This window comes from Electrona antarctica (assembly GCF_951216825.1).
Source record: "Electrona antarctica genome assembly, chromosome: 17".
NCBI classification, from domain to species: domain Eukaryota; kingdom Metazoa; phylum Chordata; class Actinopteri; order Myctophiformes; family Myctophidae; genus Electrona; species Electrona antarctica.
In genome coordinates this window covers 11357768-11379408 of record NC_136798.1, presented here as the reverse complement: position 1 = coordinate 11379408, position 21641 = coordinate 11357768, and positions in this window count along the sequence as shown.

The following is a 21641-nucleotide window of genomic DNA, read 5'->3' as shown; positions in this document are numbered from 1 at the left end:
ACTGGTCAGGCTGGTCTAAATCTGTATTAGTGAAACTGCACAATATTTGTTTTCAGGTGGTTGCATATTAACCCTTTCAGGCCATCTATTTTGAGCATCTTGCACCAAATATCCACCGAGATTTCATGCAAAGATACTTAAATCAAAACCATCAATCTTAGTTTCAACTTTCTCCAAGATGTATTCATACATGTTCAAAGTTTTTGATCCAAATTAAATGGGGTCAGAAGAACTAAAGGCTGTGTTAACTTGTAATTATTATTAATACCTCCAACAGTTCCAAGTATTTTCACGTGCACTTTCTGGGTTCCAAGTATTTTCACGTGCACTTTCTGGGTTCCAAGTATTTTCACGCGCACTTTCTGGGTTCCAAGTATTTTCACGTGCACTTTCTGGGTTCCAAGTATTTTCACATGCACTTTCTGGGTTCCAAGTATTTTCACGTGCACTTTCTGGGTTCCAAGTATTTTCATGTGCACTTTCTAAGTTCCAAGTATTTTCATGAGCACTGTCTGAGTTCCAAGTATTCTCACGTGCACTTTCTGGGTTCCAAGTATTTCACGTGCACTTTCTGGGTTCCAAGTATTTTCACGTGCACTTTCTGGGTTCCAAGTATTTTCACATGCACTTTCTGGGTTCCAAGTATTTTCACATGCACTTTTTTGCACAAGTATTTTTACGAATTTATAATGGTGCTCAATGGCAGCTCTATGGCATGTCAAAAAATCACTTTCACCTAGAAACTCCATTCACACTTTTTATAATTCAGCTTACTGTGGGCACACATGCTGGAACTTTTTACTTTGAAATGTTTTGTAGTTTCTGAGTTATTTAACTTAAACGCCCAATGCATTCTCAATGGCAATAGCACACACTTTGGCATGCTACTAGTCCTACATGCGTGAATTCCGTTTGTGTCCGAGCATAGACATGGTAACGCCCTGCCTAGGCCTACCGACAATGCCTGTCTTGACTGTCCTCCGAGGTGGATATGCTGGATAGTCTGATGCGAGGTTACTCCGTGGTGGGAAATGATACGAGTATATGGTATGATACAAGAGAACGCTAACTTGTAAGTTTTATTTTTGTAGAAGAGGCAAACTAATATTGTTTATGTCGTTTGCTTTGATGGAATAATTGATTGAACATGCACGCCATAATATGATTTGATTTGGGTGTGTTTGTGTTGATTATTGTGTAATTTGTGTAAACTTGAAACATTATTGTACTATAAAAAGATATATTTTCCCTTCATCTTTATCCATTTTAGTGTAATAGTACTATAATAAGATTATCCACGATAATCAACACTTTATTTAGAACACACCCACATCAAATCATAGTACAACATACGTGTTATTCAATCAAAGCAAACGGCATAAACAATATTAGTTTGCCTCTTCTACAAAAATAAAACTTACAAGTTAGTTACAAGGCTGCATTCTGTTGCGCGTGCCTAGAAACCCCATTCAAACCTATTTAGGTTCATCTTACGGTGGACATGTTTGCCTGAAAAGGAATCTTTGATGAAATGTTTCATAGTTTTAGAAATATAGTGCTTTCAAATTTGAGAAATTTATAATGGGGCTCAATGGCAGCTCTATGGCACGTCAACAACTCATTTTCACCTAGAAAGTGATTTTCGTCTTTTTTTCAAATCCTCAAAAATGATGAAAAACGGCATGCTATAATATACCGTCCGAGACCATGGGCTATAAATGATGAAAAACGAGGATTTGAAAAAAAGACGAAAATGACTCAGAGACCATGGGCTATAGCCCATGGTCTCGGAGTGATTTTCGACTTTTTTTCAAATCCTCAAAAATGATGAAAAATGGCATGCTATAGTATGCCGTCTGAGGCCATGGGCTGAACTTGAACCCACAACCTTTGGCTCAAATACCAAAAAGAATATGCCTGAATTCATTTCAGGCCACGCCTCCCTCAAGTCTCTGCATTTCCTTGCTCTGACTGAAACCTGGATCACCCAAGATAACACTGCAACTCCCGCCGCCCTCTCTGTTTCACACAAGTTCACCCACACCCCTCGCCAAACAGGTACAGGGGGTGGTACAGGGCTACTAACATCCCCCAAATGGAATTTCCGTGTCTTAAATCTCTCACCTTTCTCTGTCCACATGTGAATTTCATGCTATCTCAATATCACAACCAGTCCCCCTCACCCTCATTGTGCTATATCGCCCTCCAGGAACTCTCGGGAACTTCCTGGAAGAACTAGACTCTCTGATCAGCCCGTTTCCGGAAGATGGCACCCCCCTGATTCTACTGGGCGACTTCAACCTACCGACCCCAGAGAAGTATCTTCCCGTTACATCCCTTCTGGCCTCATTTGACCTCTCCCTATCTCCCTCCCCTCCCACTCACAAGGCTGGTAATGTTTTGGACCTTGTGTTCTCCAGAGCCTGCTCTCCCTCCACACTCTCTGTTACGCCCTTAATTAGGTCTGACCACCATTTCATAACCTTCTCCCTCTCTCTCTCCACCCTCCCGCCTAAACCTACTAACCCTCCGAACGTCACCACCCGACGCAATCTCAAGTCCCTAAACCCGTCCTCCCTCTCATCCTCTATTCTCTCCTCTCTACCCTCCCTGGAGTCCTTCCTCTCTCTCTCACCTGACACTGCAACCTCATCCTTCCTCTCCTCTATCTCATCTGCATTTGACCAACACTGCCCGCCCTCATCCAGGCCAGCCCGCTCATGTCCACCGGCTCCCTGGTTATCTGAAACTCTCAGATCTGAACGAACACCTCTAAGGGCAGCCGAAAGAAAGTGGCACAAGTCAAAGCTACCAGATGACCTTTCTCACTTTCACTCACTCCTCTCTGCCTTCGCCCTCTCACTAACCACTGCTAAAACCTCTTTCTACCACACCAAAATCCAATCCTGTACTTCTAACCCAAGGAAGCTCTTCTCCACTTTCTCCTCCCTCCTTAAGCCCCCTCCCCCCACTCAACCTTCATCCCTCACTGCTGATGTTTTTGTCAACTACTTCGAGAAGAAGGTTGATGATATCAGCAGCTCCTTTCCCCCCCTCCCCCATAAAGTGGCATCTGACTCAACCAACACTAACCTCAACATACCATGCATGTCCTCCTTCTCACCTCTTTCACCCGACGAGGTTCTACAACTAGTGACATCCACTAGACCTACCACCTGTCCTCTAGACCCTGTCCCGTCTCCAATCTTCCAGACCATCGCACCTGATCTGCTCCCCTTCATCACCTCCATCATCAACACCTCAGTAACCTCAGGCTGCGTCCCATCTGCCCTCAAGTCAGCCAGAGTAACGCCACTCCTCAAGAAACCAACCCTTGACCCCTCAGATGTCAAGAACTACAGACCGGTATCACTCCTTTCATTTCTTTCTAAAAGCATTGAACGTGTTGTCTCCAACCAGCTCTCTCTCCATCTCTCACAGAACAACCTGCTGGATCCCAACCAGTCCGGATTCAAAAAGGCCCACTCCACAGAAACTGCCCTGCTGGCAGTCACAGAAGCACTACATGCTGCCCAGGCTGCGTCCCACTCTGCAGTCCTGATTCTCCTAGACCTATCAGCAGCATTTGACACAGTGAACCACCAGCTGCTCCTAGACACCCTAGCGGATCTAGGCATCGGTGGGACGGCACTGAAGTGGTTCTCCTCCTACCTCACCGACCGGACCTACCAGGTTTCCTGGAAAGGTCTGCTATCATCCCCCCGAACCCTCCAAACTGGGGTCCCACAGGGATCTGTACTTGGTCCCCTCCTTTTCTCACTGTACACTAAATCCCTTGGCACTATCATCTCTGCTCACAATATATCATATCACTGCTACGCCGATGACACACAACTGTTTCTATCCTTCCCCCCCTCTGCCTCTCAGGTGGAAGGTGCATGCCTGGCTGACATCTCACAGTGGATGTCCTCCAACCACCTCAAGCTGAACCCAGACAAGACTGAGCTTCTCTTCTTCCCAGCTAAGTCCTGCCCTATGCGGGAGCTAACTATTTCCGTAGACAACGCCCTGGTAACGTCTGTCCCAACAGCCAGGAACCTTGGTGTTGTCCTGGACAGTCAGCTCTCGTTCAAAACTCACATCACAGCTGTCACTCGATCCTGCAGGTTCACACTCTATAACATACGACGAATTAGACCGTTCCTCACCCAGGAATCAGCCCAGCTCCTAATCCAGACAACAGTCTTGTCAAAACTCGACTATTGTAACGCCCTCCTTACTGGCCTACCGGCATGTGCACTTAAGCCTCTCCAACTGATCAAAAATGCCGCAGCTCGCTTGGTCTTCAACCAGCCAAAATTCTCACATGTCTCCCCCCTGCTCCGCTCCCTCCACTGGCTCCCGGTCGCTGCCCGCACAGAATACAAAACCCTGATGCTGGCATTCAAAGCAACCAGAGGTATGGCTCCCCCATATCTTGCAAGTATGATTGAACCCTACAAACCCTCCCGCGCACTCAGATCAGCCAATGCAGGGAAGCTGGAAGTACACCTCACTAAAAACGCCGGGACAACGCTCCACACGTCCCAAACTCTTCTCCCTTCTGGCTCCAAAACTGTGGAATGCACTCCCCGTTGCAGTCAGAACTGCAGCATCACTCCCAATCTTCCGCCGTAGTCTGAAAACCCACCTTTTCAGACTCCACCATGGCCCATAGCACTTACCCTACCCCCTTAGACAGCACTTTTTAGACTTAGATAGCATTTGATACAGACTTATAGCATGTTATGTAGACAGCACAATAATTGCATTGTATGTAGTCATAGCACTTCATAGTATATATGTACAGCATAGTATAGTATATATGTATAGTTTATATGTACAGTGTCATTATATAGATATGTTCTAGCTACGTTCTTAGCTTACGCATGTTTCTTGATAAATGCTTTTTATATATGTGATGTATTCCCATGCTTTTGTTCTTGCTAAATGTAAGTCGCTCTGGATTAAGAGCGTCTGCTAAATGCCTAAATTGTAAATTGTAAATAGACAGCAGCTTATCACAGAGTGCCACCATGCTCTCTGATAATCTCCACAGCTTTCCATCTCTTTCCAGTTCTCTTCTGGATGTTATTCTCCAAAACATGCTGCAGAGTGAAAGTAGGAGGAACTCAGCTGGATTTGAACTCACAACCTCTGGCTCATATGGATGTCATCTTAACACTTTGATTGCTGGAAGATCTCAACAGGCCTATTTGGATGTTGCTGCCATTTAACATTGCACAAAGGCCTTGTTCGGGGGCCCACAGTAAAATGTTCTCTTATAGCGAGAATCACACGCCTACATCAAAAGAAAGCTGAACTTGTCCACTTCAATTAAAAAAATACGTTTTGATTTTACCATGTTCCATTCTGGAGATATTGACCTTTTTGCAACACCTGCATTTGCCTGGAAGTGGTTATCTTGAACAGCGAGCAGAGTTATGGATGGTTTAAAGTCAGAGACATTGACAGGCAGATATAAAATTGAACCCAATAAATATCCTATACATCCTATACACCGAATGAAAGCCCTGAATGTGTACTTTTACGAGGAAAACAGTAAACATTGATCCCATCTACAGTTAGACAGTAATTGGTTATTGAATGCAGCTTGTGCCCACCAGATAACTTCAGAGAAGACATGGACGTGAACTCCTCAATATTCACAAAATAAGGCCTATAGCGACATATAAATACTATATACCGTATGAAACAGAAGACTCTCTGCTTTCATAAGGAAAAAAATTGTACTGTAATAATAAAAAAATCACACCCCTGTGAAGTGAGCAGTGCAACTCTACTTCTCTACTTATTCACTACAGCTCGCTATATACGGACTGAGGCAGAAAGTCATGTAAACCTTTTATTTACAGTTTGGTCTGTAAACTTCTACTGTAATAATAAAAATCACACCCCTGTGAAGTGAGCGTTGCAACTGTTCTGTACTTATTCACTACAGCTCGCTATATACGGACTGAGACAGAAAGTCATGTAAACCTTTTATTTACAGTTTGGTCTGTAAACTTCTACTGTAATAATAAAAATCACACCCCTGTGAAGTGAGCGGTGCAACTGTTCTTTATAGTTGCGCGGTGCAACTGTAGAGAACAGTTGCACCGCTCACTTCACAGGGGTGTGATTTTTGTAAATAAAAGGTTTACATGACTTTCTGCCTCAGTCCGTATATAGCGAGCTGTAGTGAATAAGTAGAGAAGTAGAGTTGCACTGCTCACTTCACAGGGGTGTGATTTTTTTATTATTACAGTACAATTTTTTTCCTTATGAAAGCAGAGAGTCTTCTGTTTCATACGGTATATAGTATTTATATGTCGCTATAGGCCTTATTTTGTGAATATTGAGTTCGGGTCCATGTCTTCTCTGCAGTTATATCTGGTGGGCGCAATGTGCATCCACCCAGTATCCAATTTATGACAAACTGTACATGGGATCAATGTTAACTCTTTTCCTCGTAAAAGTACACATTCAGGGCTTTCATTCGATGTATAGGATGTATAGCATATTTATTGTGTTTATTGTTATATCTGCCTGTCAATGTCTGACTATAAACCTTCATAACTATGCTTTCTTTTTGATGATGATTGCCGCCTCGCCTAATCTATCTCACTGCTTTCATTGTTTTGATCGCAGTAACATTGGGGGGGGGGGGGGTCATGGGCACATTGGGCAGCAAAAGTCTTGATCCGTACGGCTATAAAAAGTCCCATTCCACCGTTCGGTTCAGAACTATAGTATAACGGCGAGACGCGTTGTCATCAGCTGATTTTGTTTTTCAAGCTAGTGTAGGGGAACATGCCTGGGCATGCTAGCCTGGCACGGCCAGACTCATAGCGAGGGTTCACTGATGTTTCCTCCGGGGAAGAATCTTCAGTGAATCCCCGCTATGAGGCTGGCCAAGCCAGGCTATGGGCATGCAGCTTGGGGGCGATGGAGGGGAAAAAAAGCGTCACCCGGCTGTGATGTCGACGAGAAGGAAAAAATGACTTCCACAGATGACAACACCACGGTTTAGGTCGCGGAAAAGTTCGTTATACATTACACCCGGGTCGATTACGTCCCCGACGCGTTCATTGCGGTCTTATCACTACAATTATAATGAATAAAAAAGCGTTACAATCACACGTCTGAGCGATCTCCGATTATGACGGCTCTGCATGGCGATACGTGATCCACCAACGGTAGACTGTCTGTTGTCATGGCGGCCCCTCGATACTGTGGAGAAACAGGAGGGGAGGGGGGAATCGAGTATAAAAGCCAATAGGTGGAGGAAAGCCTGGTGAGGCGAGGTTAGGTGAAATGTGATTCTTTTCACACACGGGCTACATCGGCATGGGCGCAGCCATTCTACACTGGTTTATACACGTAAAGCGGTCCGCCCTCCTGTTTTCAGGAGGGGAGGGGGTTTTTTTTTTTTTTTTTTTTTTTCTGATCACGTGAGCGGGACTAAGCAGCAATGATAGGGCGATGGTTCTTCATTGTCCGGGTGGGTAAAAAGATGAATGAAAGTATGCTATAAAAAAGTGATTGAAACGTATTGATACGTGATCCGCACCCGACGTTTGATTAATTGATAACGTATTGATACGCGATCCGCGTTGGGAGTGTTAACAAGGGTGCCACTGAGCTCTCAGTGATTTTTAGGTTGTAAGTTGTTCTTCTTGGTGTCACTTTTCAAATGGGGCCTTGGGATCATGTACAGAGCATTTGAATGGTGCTGTGCATCAAAGGTGTCTTTAGTGCTTTTAAGTGTTATCGTGGATGTTAATCAGATAATACAGAGGAGAAACCATGACAGGACACAGACAGCCTCCCCATTGGTGGATGTGATCCTGGCAGCCAGCCCAGGTGTGTTCTGGTCCTGTTGATTGAGCTGAGAAGGACCTATAAACCTTCAAGGTTTATATGTCCTGCTCTGCTCAATCAACAGGACCAGAACACACACTCGTTACTTTTCTTCCAGTTTATTATACTCGTCGTCACGCTACTAGTCCTACATACTTACACCTAGAAACCCCATTCAAACCTACTTAGGTTCATCTTACGGTGGACATGTTTGCCTGAAAAGGAATCTTTGAAATGTTTCATAGTTTTAGAAATATAGTGCTTTCAAATTTGAGAAATCTACAATGGGGCTCAATGGCAGATATTGGGACACAAAAAAGCACTTTCACCTATAAACTCCATTCACACTTTTTAAAATTCAGCTTACTGTGGAGACACATGCTGAAACTTTTTACTTTGAAATGTTTTGTAGTTTCTGAGTTATTTAACTTAAACGCCCAATGCATTATCAATGGCAATAGCACAAACTTTGGCATGCTACTAGTCCTACATACTTACACCTAGAAACCCCATTCAAACCTATTTAGGTTCATCTTACGGTGGACATGTTTTCATCATTTTTGACCATGGGCTATAGCCCATATCGGACGGCATACTATAGCATGCCGTTTTTCATCATTTTTGAGGATTTGAAAAAAAGACGAAAATCACTCCGAGCCCATGGTCTTGAACGGCATACTATAGCATGCCGTTTTCCATCATTTTTGAGGATTTGAAAAAAATACGAAAATCACTCCGAGACCATGGTCTCGAACGGCATACTATAGCATGCCGTTTTCCATCAAAGTGGTGTCCGGGGACCCCCAGGGGTCCTTGAGGGAGTTCCAGGGGGTCCCCATCTAAATGATAGTTTGTAACCAAATGGACCCTTATGGGTCTGTACCTCAGAGAGTGTACAAATGGAACCAAATTGACCTGTTGGTTCCATTTGTGTACACTCAGATAAATAAATAAATAAATTGGGGGACCCAGAGATAGAAATGCCATTAAATGGGGGTCTGTAGCTCAGGAGGTAGAGCAGGTCGACCAATGATCCATGGGTCGGCGGTTCGAATCCCGGCTCCTCCTGTCTACATGTCGAAGTGTCCTTGGGCAAGACACTGAACCCCAAATTGCTCCCGATGTGCTAGTTGGTGCCTTGCATGGCTTCCGCTGCAATCGGTGTATGAATGTGTGTGTGAATGGGTGAATGTAATGCACAATCTATGTAAAGCGCCTTGGATAAAGGCGCTATATAAATGCACCATTTACCATTTACCATTTAGACTAATGCATGTCAAACTGGTGGTTAAACAGGTTGAGAATCACTGGCTGCTAGAGCCATAAAAAATCTCTGAAAAAAAGTCCCTGGCATATGTTTTCAAATGGGGGTCCGCGGGATAATTAGTGTCAATTTGGGGGTCCTTGACATGAAAAAGTTTGGGAACTACCACTGGTCTAGAGATAGCAGTAGTATATAGTCATCATCATTGCCATCTAGTGGCTGTTGTAGCACATATCACTACATCCCCTTTTCTTTCAATGTAAAATCACAACAAAATACTTTTAAACATTTCTGTTGAACTCTGTGAACTCTTCTCTTGAACATAGAGCTCGGAAAACACAATAATGGAGGGTAGGCGAACGCGGGTCCCCTGATCCAGAGGCACAGTACGTTTCCACTCGAATAAAGAGCCTTAGCCCGATAGCCAAGTAGTAACTCAGCACCATAGTCTACACTAGCATAGTATATAAACAAGAACAGAGGCAGTTGGCAGGAATACGAGACGGCTCGCCCCTTTTCCAACTCGCCCAAAGCGGCGAAGATCGGTCGCCTCAACGGGAAGAGCGGTCGCCCCAACGGGAAGAGCGGTCGCCCCAACGCGCGGAGAATTCGCCCCCGAAAGTCCAGAGAATTCGCCCAAAAGTCCGGAGAAGTCGCCCCAACAAAGAGAGAGAGAGATTTTTTACATGTAGCTGTTTGATTGTGCTGCGCTCTTGCATATTCCTGTGTTGTTTGTGATGATTGGGGGGATTATTTGGGATCGACTACTTCAGTCTTGACATACAACATGATGTGTGATGATGTTGCTTTGCCTTATTATTGACTCTGAGTTTTGAAAGTAAAGAAGAGTTGTGTTTAAGCTGTCATGGTCCACTGATTCACAATAGTAGCCTTAATATATACAGATGCCACTTTAAAAAATAGTTGAACAAAAAAAATACGCTTCTTCAATACTAGAAGAAAAAAAGTTGAACAAAAATATATATACACAACGCTACTTCAATACTAGCAGCAAAAAAAGTTGAACAAAAATATATATACAATGCTACTTCAATACTAGCAGCAAAAACTAGTGTTAGTTTCAAAGTCCAGCAAAAAGGTAACGGAAATGGTCTTCAGTGTCACGTAGTGGTCACTGGGACAGTGACAGTGGGCACTGGGACATGCACTTTAGTTGCCCTCCTCAGCAACTGTGGAACGGTTAAGTTGCCCCTTTCAAAGTCCTTCCATAACTGGGGAAGGTTGGACTCTGTCTGCTTAGTGTTCTTTCGCTGGAAACGGCGTAACTGGTTCTCTGAGATCATATGCAGTTGGTAGTTGATTGTTCGGTTATTTGGCTTGTTGTGCCGAGGCTCCGACCAGCCCTTGCACTAGGCAGAGTTAAAGTGACTAACACGCACAGTTGAACTAAATGCTCCCAATGATAGCTTATATTCGATGAACTCAAACGTGCATTTTATAGGGTTTTTATTAATTCATATTAATTAAACACTTACAATCATACATTCACACGATCTGTTCACACTTCCCCCCAACTCAAGATGAACACAGTAACCCCGGAATCTGGATTACAGGTCCTATTGGTCTGTAGTTCTATCCTAACTCTGTCGGTAGGGTTTACTATCATTTGAGCACTCTAATCTCCCAGATTATGGTAAGTTTAGCTTGTCATGGTTGTTTCTCAGACTTAGTTAATCATGTGGTTTTAATTCTACCTTATCGTTAATCAGATGATAATTGATCAATGATCGGGATGACAAGAACACAGAGAGAACACTGGTTACAATCATATTACATCGATTATGAATAATGCACAAACATCTATTTATAGCACATAATATATAGCAAATACATTACCGCTGGTCTCTGCCTAGACATGTTCACGTTCGATGGTATTGGGTGAATCTAAATTCACTTTGTGCCATACAGAATAGTCAATGCAGCCTTCTGACTGATCCCACCTCCATATTAACACTTTCAGCCAATCAGATCCCACAGACCATCCAGCTTGCACCTCTGGCTACAGCAGCTCCTATTACAGTCCCTGTAATGTCTAACTACTTTCAACTGCTTAGATTATTACAGGTATTTATCATTTAGCCTTTTTACCAACCCAATATATAATAGGTTATTTAGAACCCATTTACACAATTGAAAGGGATTAAAGATAGGTTACTTCAATTATTGTATGTTCTATGCTGAGTTGACTCTCCCTGTGAAAGAGGAGTCAATAATGGCCTGTCTCACAACAGGAGAAGGGCTGTAAAACCCCCAATGGAATGTGGAATGGAATGTGGGGACTGGCTCTCTCACCCTAGAGGAGCTTCTTAATCTCCAATCAATCTGACCCAATATATAATTTCTCATTATGAGTACAAATCTCGCACACCCATAATAAACCAAACACCCCTCACGTTTCAGTTATGAAAATTGATATGGTTATTCATTTTCCATAAACTGAAAGATTATTTTTGATATTAATTTTTCGGAAATATTATTTTTTGATATTTGGGCGTATGCCATTTTTAGTAATTTCGGAACCTGTTAAATAATACTGGATCCACATACTGAAGTTATAACATTATACAACTTTGAAAAACACATTAAAATAAACACAACCCATTAACTGCATAAATCAAATAAACAATGAAAATAATAAAAGGTTTACATGCGTCGATATCGTGGACATTTTGTGTAATTATCCCAACGCACCCTTAAGTATTAAAATCAGTTACAGCTAATCAAACTTATGTATACTTCTATTAATGTGGTGCAGTGCATCTCCACTTTGTAGGAGAGAAGCTTTTTCATGTCATGTCAGTTAGGGGTTACCTAACTGACATGAACTTTTGGTCACCTCTGTCCGTTTAACCTTATGGCTGTTTGCCTGGACAAAGCTTCAGACTTATCTAAACAACCCCCTTGGTTTGAGGAAGAAGGACGGTTTATTTTCCACACAAGACTGGTTCCTTATCTTTAAGAAAACATGACCCCCTGTGCCCCCCACCTGAAACGACTCTTTTGGTTGCAGAATGGGGCCCAGTTGGTAAACACATGTTTAAACAATGCAGTTTATTACTCCTGGTTGTTTACTTTGACTTTTACCAAAAGCAACCCAATTGAAAATTGCAAATCCTTGCAACATCTTAACCACATTATGTGTCTTTCACACATGCAGTCTTTGTGCCTGTGTGTGTGATAGTTTGTGCGCGCGCGCCCACGCGTTCACGCACAAAACCCACTTGCACTTTGAGAGACCATGTTCCCCCCTCCCAATCGAAGGAAACTTAATCATTTTACCAGCATTCTTTTTTACCTTTGTCCATTTTCCATAAGGACTTAATTGGCACAAATTAAATCCACTTATCTGCTAACTTGTTGTCTAGTACAGATATAATGAACCCACATACATCATCACATTTATATGCACTGGTAGACACACATCTCGTGTGTGAGCGTGTGTGTGCGTGCGCGTGCGTGTGTGTGTGTGTGTGTGTGCTGTTTGTGACATCTTGTTGTCACTGACCCCAATTGTTCCCTGCTGTAGGAACAAAATGGGTGGAGAAGCATTTCACATGCTACTCTCCTGTCCCAGTTCCGATCTCGCTGGCATGAAAGCGTTCTTCCATGGTCTCGTTCCTTTTTCAGGATCAATCAGAAAAGGCGTTATTGTGGCCTTGTTTTCAGCCGCTTTACAAACTCGACACAACAAATGTGTCGACACTGCGGTTTTCTGTACCAGACTGGACTTTGCCATTCCTGGTTTGCCACCCTTCACGGGGGCAATCTTCGGGTGACCCCTCACGAAAGTCACCCCAGGGTGCTTGGCGTGTGTGTCATGCACCTCCCCCACCGCCTCTTGAACGCGTGGACTGGCACCAGTAATGCCACAAATCACGCTCGGCGTTTCTGTGGTGAGAAGGTTTGATGACTCGTCGGCCTTGCCCACGCCGTTTGTGGGCATGGCTCTGCTGATGAACGGTGAGGCGTAGGCAGCCTCCTGGTTCTCCGGAAGGCCGCTCACCTGTTCCGCTCCCGTTGACAGCTCTGCTGCTGCTGTCGGTCCCACTTCGATGTTCGGCCATTCCTCCTCTGTCGAAGGCTGCGGAACTGCGTGGTTCACAGGTGCGACGTCTGCCGCCCGTTGGTTTCCCTCAGCTCTGCCCGTAGCTGCTCTTGGCCTGCTACGGTGCTGACTGAGGGCTTGTCCCGTCGTGGGTTCGTTGCCCACGGTAGAGGGCTCTGGCTCCCCTGCATGGATACTGCAGGAAGCACCAGGCTGTGCCTCCGTTGCGACAGGCTCTATCTGCTCCCAGCCCGGATGACTGGTAGCCCTGTCTCTTCGCCCCTCTGGGGCTGTCCCGGTCCCCGCTGGCACCGTCTCCGCTCCGCCCGTCTCTGCGCTGGCGAAAGGGTTCGTGATGTCACATCTCGTGACGTCTGGTGCTGCTTCTGCGGGCTGGATGCCCCCCTCCTCCGGGTCTTCTTGGTTCCTGCTTTCTGCAGGAAACTCACAGAGGCCTATTTGGTGGCACCCTGTGGTGTCTATGATACCTCTGGCTATCCTGCCTTTCATCTGACGGATAGCCTGCATGATTGCTTCGAAACTAAACTGGGAGTATCTCTCCACACAAGTTCCTAACTCATGTATCTCATTGTCAGCAAGCACTAACCAGCCCATTTTTCCCAAAGCTCTGCTATAACATGTGGACATGTCCACTACATCTCTCATAGCAAATTTTAGCTTAATAAGCTCTTCAGGTATGTCGCAGACTGCGCCCACTTTAATTGACAATTCCAAACTAAATGCTAGATTATAGAAAATAGCTTTGGTTACAGAGCTGCCATCCTGCAGCTCCTTCAAGGAAGCCATTTTCCACCCCCTCTGTCCCTCCCCTTAACAAACAGTACAGGAACTAATTGGACCGGGTTAGTGGTTTTAGTCGACTTCACAAATCATTCATTCACTCAAGTAAATGGTTAGTTTTTTGGCCCAGCTTTAATTAGCGGACTCTGTACTCAGAGAAGCCCATACTTCCCTGCCAAATAAACCTTTTTATACTATAACCTTTTTATATTATATAGATTATATATAATATAAGTATATAGATTTATATTGGCCGTGGGCGGTCAAACTCTTAGCCTTCCGTTAAACCTGGATTACAGGTTTTGCTAGATGCGTCACGCAACAGTTATTATAGACACGCCCTTCCTTTATGCGCACTTCAAAGCGCGCTTTCAGCGTTAAACATTATTGACTGGTAAGATTATTACATCGCCTTTAATGCTGAGTTTAGAACCCTATTTTGTTCTAAACATTTATCACCGCTATTAATTACTACTTTGGTAGGTTATACCGCATGACAGTAATTACCAGTCCCCCTGGACATTGCATGACAGAAAGAGGAATTTCCCCCCTCCTCACATGCACTAAATGCTGTTCTTCTTGGTGCGGTCTAAGCACCCAGAAAGAAAACACTTTTATTGTGGTTACTATAAAAAGCACCTCTCTTGGTTTAAACGACCGGTGTCTTATCCGGTCTCAATTAAACTTTATGTTTGGTTACAAATAGTCTTTAATAATCAGTTTCCTAAACTGACCGTCGATTAGAACTCTGCCTTATCGAACAATGACTCCCAAACTATTGTTAAACCCGCAGTCACTTGTGGCTTACGGTTTTAACAGCTGTTTTTCCCATGGCCCCATAACCACATGAAAACAGTTTAACGGTGCCGCGTAGTTAGTAGCACAAATCAAACGGCATGCCGTCACGGCAGCATTTATAGTTGATTTAATCCTGTGGATACTACGACTGCGGCATGCGCTGCTATCAACGCACGGCTTGAATTTCAGTTGAATACACGTCACACCAGACAACCACAATCAAACGGGGTGCCGTCTTTCGGCCCCAAGTCTGTCTGATTTAATCCTGTGGTTATTAGTGTGGCACGATTCAACTCTGTGTGCTGCTCCCAACACACTGTAATTTATCTTTGTTACAATTGTGGTCACTTTAGTGACTTTACACCGATCCACGCTGTTTAATTTAACAGCACGGCAACTGAATAAATTCAAAACCGTCTCAGTTGAACTATATTCTGAATTAAACAACTTTAAATTGCAGCTCCCTTTAGTGACTGCCATTTAAAGCCCTTTACAACGCGGTAGCAATTTAAACTGTAATATGTCAAACGGTTACGGTTCAGACTATATTATATCTTAAATATGCCCGGGCGCGTGTATTACTGCACGCTGATCCCAGCGTACGGCTCTTGCTTTCTGTCCAAACTAGGCACTTTAGTGGCTCTATGGTTTTAACAGTTCGCTCGGCGGCGAATTACTGTGAACTGTGCACTGAGTAGCACAGCGCTTTGAACATGATTATGTTGAACTGTTCAAAGCTAGTCGCTGCACGCAGCGATTTGAAACTGTTAATATGCCTAGATTATAGGCTATATTACGAGTGAAACCGCCCGGCCGCGATGTAAAACTGTGCGCTGATCCCAGCGCACGGTACAAACTTTTAAATCTGTATTAATTAGGCCCTTTAGTGGCCTAATTAAGCCAGTCGCTGCTCGCAGCGAATTAAAACTGTGCGCTGATCCCAGCGCACGGTACAAAACTCTTAAATCTGTATTAATTAGGCCCTTTAGTGGCCTAATTAAGCCAGTCGCTGCTCGCAGCGAATTAAAACTGTGTGCTTTAGTAGCACACCGATGTGCACTTTAGTGCACAGCGAATTAAAACTGTTCGGTTATTTGGCTTGTTGTGCCGAGGCTCCGACCAGCCCTTGCACTAGGCAGAGTTAAAGTGACTAACACGCACAGTTGAACTAAATGCTCCCAATGATAGCTTATATTCGATGAACTCAAACGTGCATTTTATAGGGTTTTTATTAATTCATATTAATTAAACACTTACAATCATACATTCACACGATCTGTTCACACTTCCCCCCAACTCAAGATGAACACAGTAACCCCGGAATCTGGATTACAGGTCCTATTGGTCTGTAGTTCTATCCTAACTCTGTCGGTAGGGTTTACTATCATTTGAGCACTCTAATCTCCCAGATTATGGTAAGTTTAGCTTGTCATGGTTGTTTCTCAGACTTAGTTAATCATGTGGTTTTAATTCTACCTTATCGTTAATCAGATGATAATTGATCAATGATCGGGATGACAAGAACACAGAGAGAACACTGGTTACAATCATATTACATCGATTATGAATAATGCACAAACATCTATTTATAGCACATAATATATAGCAAATACATTACCGCTGGTCTCTGCCTAGACATGTTCACGTTCGATGGTATTGGGTGAATCTAAATTCACTTTGTGCCATACAGAATAGTCAATGCAGCCTTCTGACTGATCCCACCTCCATATTAACACTTTCAGCCAATCAGATCCCACAGACCATCCAGCTTGCACCTCTGGCTACAGCAGCTCCTATTACAGTCCCTGTAATGTCTAACTACTTTCAACTGCTTAGATTATTACAGGTATTTATCATTTAGCCTTTTTACCAACCCAATATATAATAGGTTATTTAGAACCCATTTACACAATTGAAAGGGATTAAAGATAGGTTACTTCAATTATTGTATGTTCTATGCTGAGTTGACTCTCCCTGTGAAAGAGGAGTCAATAATGGCCTGTCTCACAACAGGAGAAGGGCTGTAAAACCCCCAATGGAATGTGGAATGGAATGTGGGGACTGGCTCTCTCACCCTAGAGGAGCTTCTTAATCTCCAATCAATCTGACCCAATATATAATTTCTCATTATGAGTACAAATCTCGCACACCCATAATAAACCAAACATTGATCAAGAGAGCTTCTTTGTGCAGCAAAGACATCAGTGTATAACTTGGAAGGTTTGCGCGCTGTGCTTTGCGATTCAGGCGGTTATGCCAACCTTCCACATCATTGTTGGTCCTGACTGCACGTTTGTACATGCACCAGTCCGTTGTCTTGCTGCCTCAAAGTCAGTGACCATATCAACGTTGCACAAGTTGGGAGCCAAGTTCCTTATGGCTTTGAACACCTTGACGTAGTCACGCTGTCCCCTCCGGGTCATCAGTACGAATACCAGCGGCACTTGCTTGACATTGTTGCCATCTTCGTCTGCGAGAAAGCCATGCAAGCTGAAACGCTGTTTGAACGGTTTACGAACAACTTTAAAGGTGCCATCCATGAAGACTTGTTGTACAGACCGGAGCAGTTCCAGTTGTTTCTCTGTGGCCAATACCAGATGTCGAGCACCTGTCGCACCACCTTCCACAGCTTCCATGGTGATATCCTGCTGCAGGAATCCCTCTGGTTTATGATCAGCTTCCAACACAAAGTTGTACTCCTCTGGCTCTGCAGGCCTCAGTTTCTGCCTGTGTCTATTGGCAGCTCTGGTCAGATTGCTCAGGCTGACAACGCAGGGAGGCTGTTCAGGCATGTGCTCTCTCACTACTGCCTCTGCTATGACTTCAGCTGACGTGAGCACATTGTCCTGAGAGACTTGGATGGTCTTTTTGTAGATCTTCACCTTAGTATCAAATCCAAGCTGTCCATCATGATTGTGGTCATGTGCTCCGGGTGTGTAGACCTCGCCAACCTGCTTCAATGAAGCAAGACAAGTCTTACTTTTTCCCCGTACACTACAACGCCATGATGTCTCTGCCCCGCACAGCCTCCTGATGACGTAGCTGTAGCCATAATTATCAACTAACAGGCTTCCACCACGCTGTGTGCCGCCTTCTATCGTTGAGTACCGCAAAGGTCCAATGTCTTCGACCACAGCTGCGTCAGCTAGTGCTGGTTCAATCACAGCTTCAATCACAACTGGAGCAACTACTGCTGGTTCAACTGGAGCGGTAGCAACTACTGCTGGTTCTGCTGCTTCCACAGCTGTGTCAGCTGGTAGCGGTTCAATGGCTTCAATCAAAGCTGCTTCTACAACTGCAGGCTGCAGGCGCCGTCTCTTTGGAGCAACTACTGCTGGTTCAGCAGTGCTGGTTCGTCTCATTGGAGCTCTTTGGAGGATGAAGTCTCCTCCGGCAAAGCGTTGTGGAAGTCTGACTTGTCTTGGCATATTCAGTCAGTAGTACTGTATCATTGTGCTCTGTGACCTTCCCTTTTAAAGAAAATCTAAGCTCCACCCTTTTTTTACCTCAACGACTGTCGTTCAGGTGCAGGTGAGACATGATAACAGTAGGCCTATATGAGTTGGGCGTGCTAACGAGCCCCTCGTTAGCTAACGAGCCCCTCCACCTCCACCCTCCACCTCCTCCACTCAAAACAAAGGCAGACACTAAGCTTTGAAATACATTTCAACTTGTAAACAACTTTTCACCTTAATACTGTGAGTAGGCTATTACAAATACATTGAAATACATTGAAATACATTGAAATGTATTGTAGGCTACTATCTGTACATTATGCTATAAGTCTAAAAGGGGCCAGCTATGGGATATAGTAAATCTAAAAAATACATTGAAATAGAAAATAAAAAGTGTCAACTTAAGTCTTTTAACCCATTTAGGACTGAGACCAGATTCTTCCAGTAAATGCTATGGGCTATAGTAAATCCTTGAAATACATTGAAATAACCTGATATTTATGCTGCATTGATTTATATTTGTATTGATTTATATTGATATTTATAAATAAACATCTGGGTTACTTAATTTACAATTAGTCATACACATGACTACATTAACCATAACTATGTAGCTATGTAGTCATGTACTCAATAGTTACATGAATTGATTGAACTTGTAATAACTTGTTGTTTGTAAATGCTAGCATGGGCTATAGTAAATCCTTGAAATACATTGAAATAACCTGATATTTATGCTGCATTGATTTATATTTGTATTGATTTATATTTGTATTGATTTATATTGATATTTATAAATAAACATCTGGGTTACTTAATTTACAATTAGTCATACACATGACTACATTAAGCATAACTATGTAGCTATGTAGTCATGTAGTCTAAGGCTTTACATTCCTGTTGTCACAAACTAAAATATCAACTTCCCCTCCACTCCACAAGGAGACTCCACAGTGGTTCAGGAATGTTCTACAGAGTGGCCCATCATCAAAGGTGTCTGGCATGGAATTCTGTTCTACATAATGGCCCATCATCATGGCCCATCATCAAAGGTGTCTGGCAGGCCATCATAGTCGGGTTTTAACTTCCTGTAATCTATAGGACTATATGGATCTGTATTGAGGTTGGAGCATTTGCATTCTGTAGGCTACATTCCAGACCATCATTGATTCATTGACTTAATTCATGGAATGCTGTTCTACAGAATGGCCCATCATCAAAGGTGTCTGGCAGGCAATTTTATGTAACTGGGAAGCAACAATAATTTGACACACACACAGCATACAATAACAGGCAGGCAATTTTATGTAAGTGGGAAGCAACAAGAACTTTAGTGCCACCTGCTGAAAAATTGCAGGTAGAAAAATTGCAGGTAGGCCTATATTATTATTATGTATATTAGTACAACAACAGAATTGCAGGTAGGCCTACCATGACATGCAACATAAACATGAGTGCATATGGCTAGTAGTAGTAGACTAGTATGAAAGTCTGTGAAAGATTCCACGTAAATTGCCTTCATGATTTGAGTCATTTTAAAAAATCCACCTGTTGGTGGCACTGTAAGTCTGTGAAAGATTTCACAGGCTCCAGGTCCCCAGCTAAACAATGAAATAAGCAACTCCATACCATGACATGCAAAAACGAATGTTACTGCATAACATTATGTAAACATTATGTAAACATTATGTACATAATTTCAAGTACTGTACTTAAGTAAACATGAGTGCATATAATTTCGGAATGGAATTTCCAGAACAATGGAGGGGAGTAAGCCATTCATTATCCATGCATTGACCAACAACAAACGAACGGGTTCTAACTGGTTCTAAATGTTCTCCTTTGACAAACAATGTTCTAATATGATAAATAAGGTAAAATAAACATGAAAGAAACACGGGGCGAGATATCCGTGTGTTGGGGCGAGAGATCCACGCTGTGGGGCGAGCCGTCCACACTATGGGGGCGGGCTCTCCACGGCTCGGGGCGAGCCGTCTTCACGTTTCGAAATTCTGTGGCGAGCCGTCTTCACGTTTCGAAATTCTGTGGCGAGCCGTCTTCACTTTTCGCGAGGGCGAGTTGGAAAAGGGGCGAGTCGTCTCGGTACCGTTGGCAGTAACCTCGCCTCACCAGGCTTTCCACCTCGGGAGTTGACAGTGAAATTCAGAACACCACAGCGCATTGACACCCACGTTGTGGCCAGAAATGTCATTACGTCCGTAGTGGTTCAGCACTAGGGCTGTTTATTATAGCTAAAGAATCCGACAGAATGTTCCATGATTTATACACTCTCAGAGAACAAATTAACCCTGATTTTACAATATAAATTGGGGGTCCCAGAGATAGAAATGCCACTAAATGGGGATAGCCTAGTCGATGTAGTCAGTGTTGTTTGAAAATTACCAACGGGGCTTGAACTGGCAAAGTTACGATGTTGGGACTCAAAAACGGATGAGTAGCCCACTAGACCACTGAGGACGTTAGCAGGTAAGAGATCACCGTCTGTATTGTGTATTTAAGCCGTGACGTCAGCCACTACCGGGTTATACTCAAGGAAACTTCCACGTCATATATTTTCTTTCTCGTGGACACTTTACAGTTACATTAATAATTCTACTCGAGTTGGAAGCATTAAGACCCATTTTAACCCTCAATGGCTTCCTTTCTGAAAAATAACGTTTTTGTAAAAAGATTCACGCATTCATATATAAGCGGACGGGAGCTGGTGTCTACTAGGACCCGGACGTAACGTAGGACTACAAGTGACTACAAAAAACCCATGCAAAAAACTCGCGGGAAAAACTCATGGGCGGAGCTTCACACCGGAAAGAAGTGACGCACCCGTATGGGAGTGCCACGTCACACCGGAAGGAAGTCACGCCCCCCTCAAATACAGCGCAAGCGCGTTGATGCGGGTTTGATCCTATGGAGCTCGCATTCTGAGTTGGCTGGCTTGCCAGGCCGGCTGATTCTGTTGCTGCAAGGCAGGGCGGGGCTGACCGGGCCAGGCAGACAGAGAGCCAGGCCTCGAGAGAGGCCTGGCTGAGCTGACTAACCCTAACCCTTGGCTGCCTCGGCCGGCCTACCTGCATGCCTGCCTCGGCCTGCTTGCTTGCTTGCCTGCATGCTTGCCTGTCTCGTCCTGCCTGCTTGCCTGCCTGCCTGCCTGCCTGCCTGCCTGCAACTTGAATGAGGTGTGTAAACACTTATTTTACGGGTGTGGGTGTTGACCGTGGCTTTTGTGTTCTCCAGTTGTTTCTTGAAGGAGAGTGTTCTGTCCAGTGTAACTCCAAGTTACATGGGGTGGGTATGGTTAGGTTTTTGACCATCCCAAGTGACGCTCAGTTCTTTTTTCGCGTCTCGGTTCCTCAGGTGGAAGCTGCATAGTTGGGTT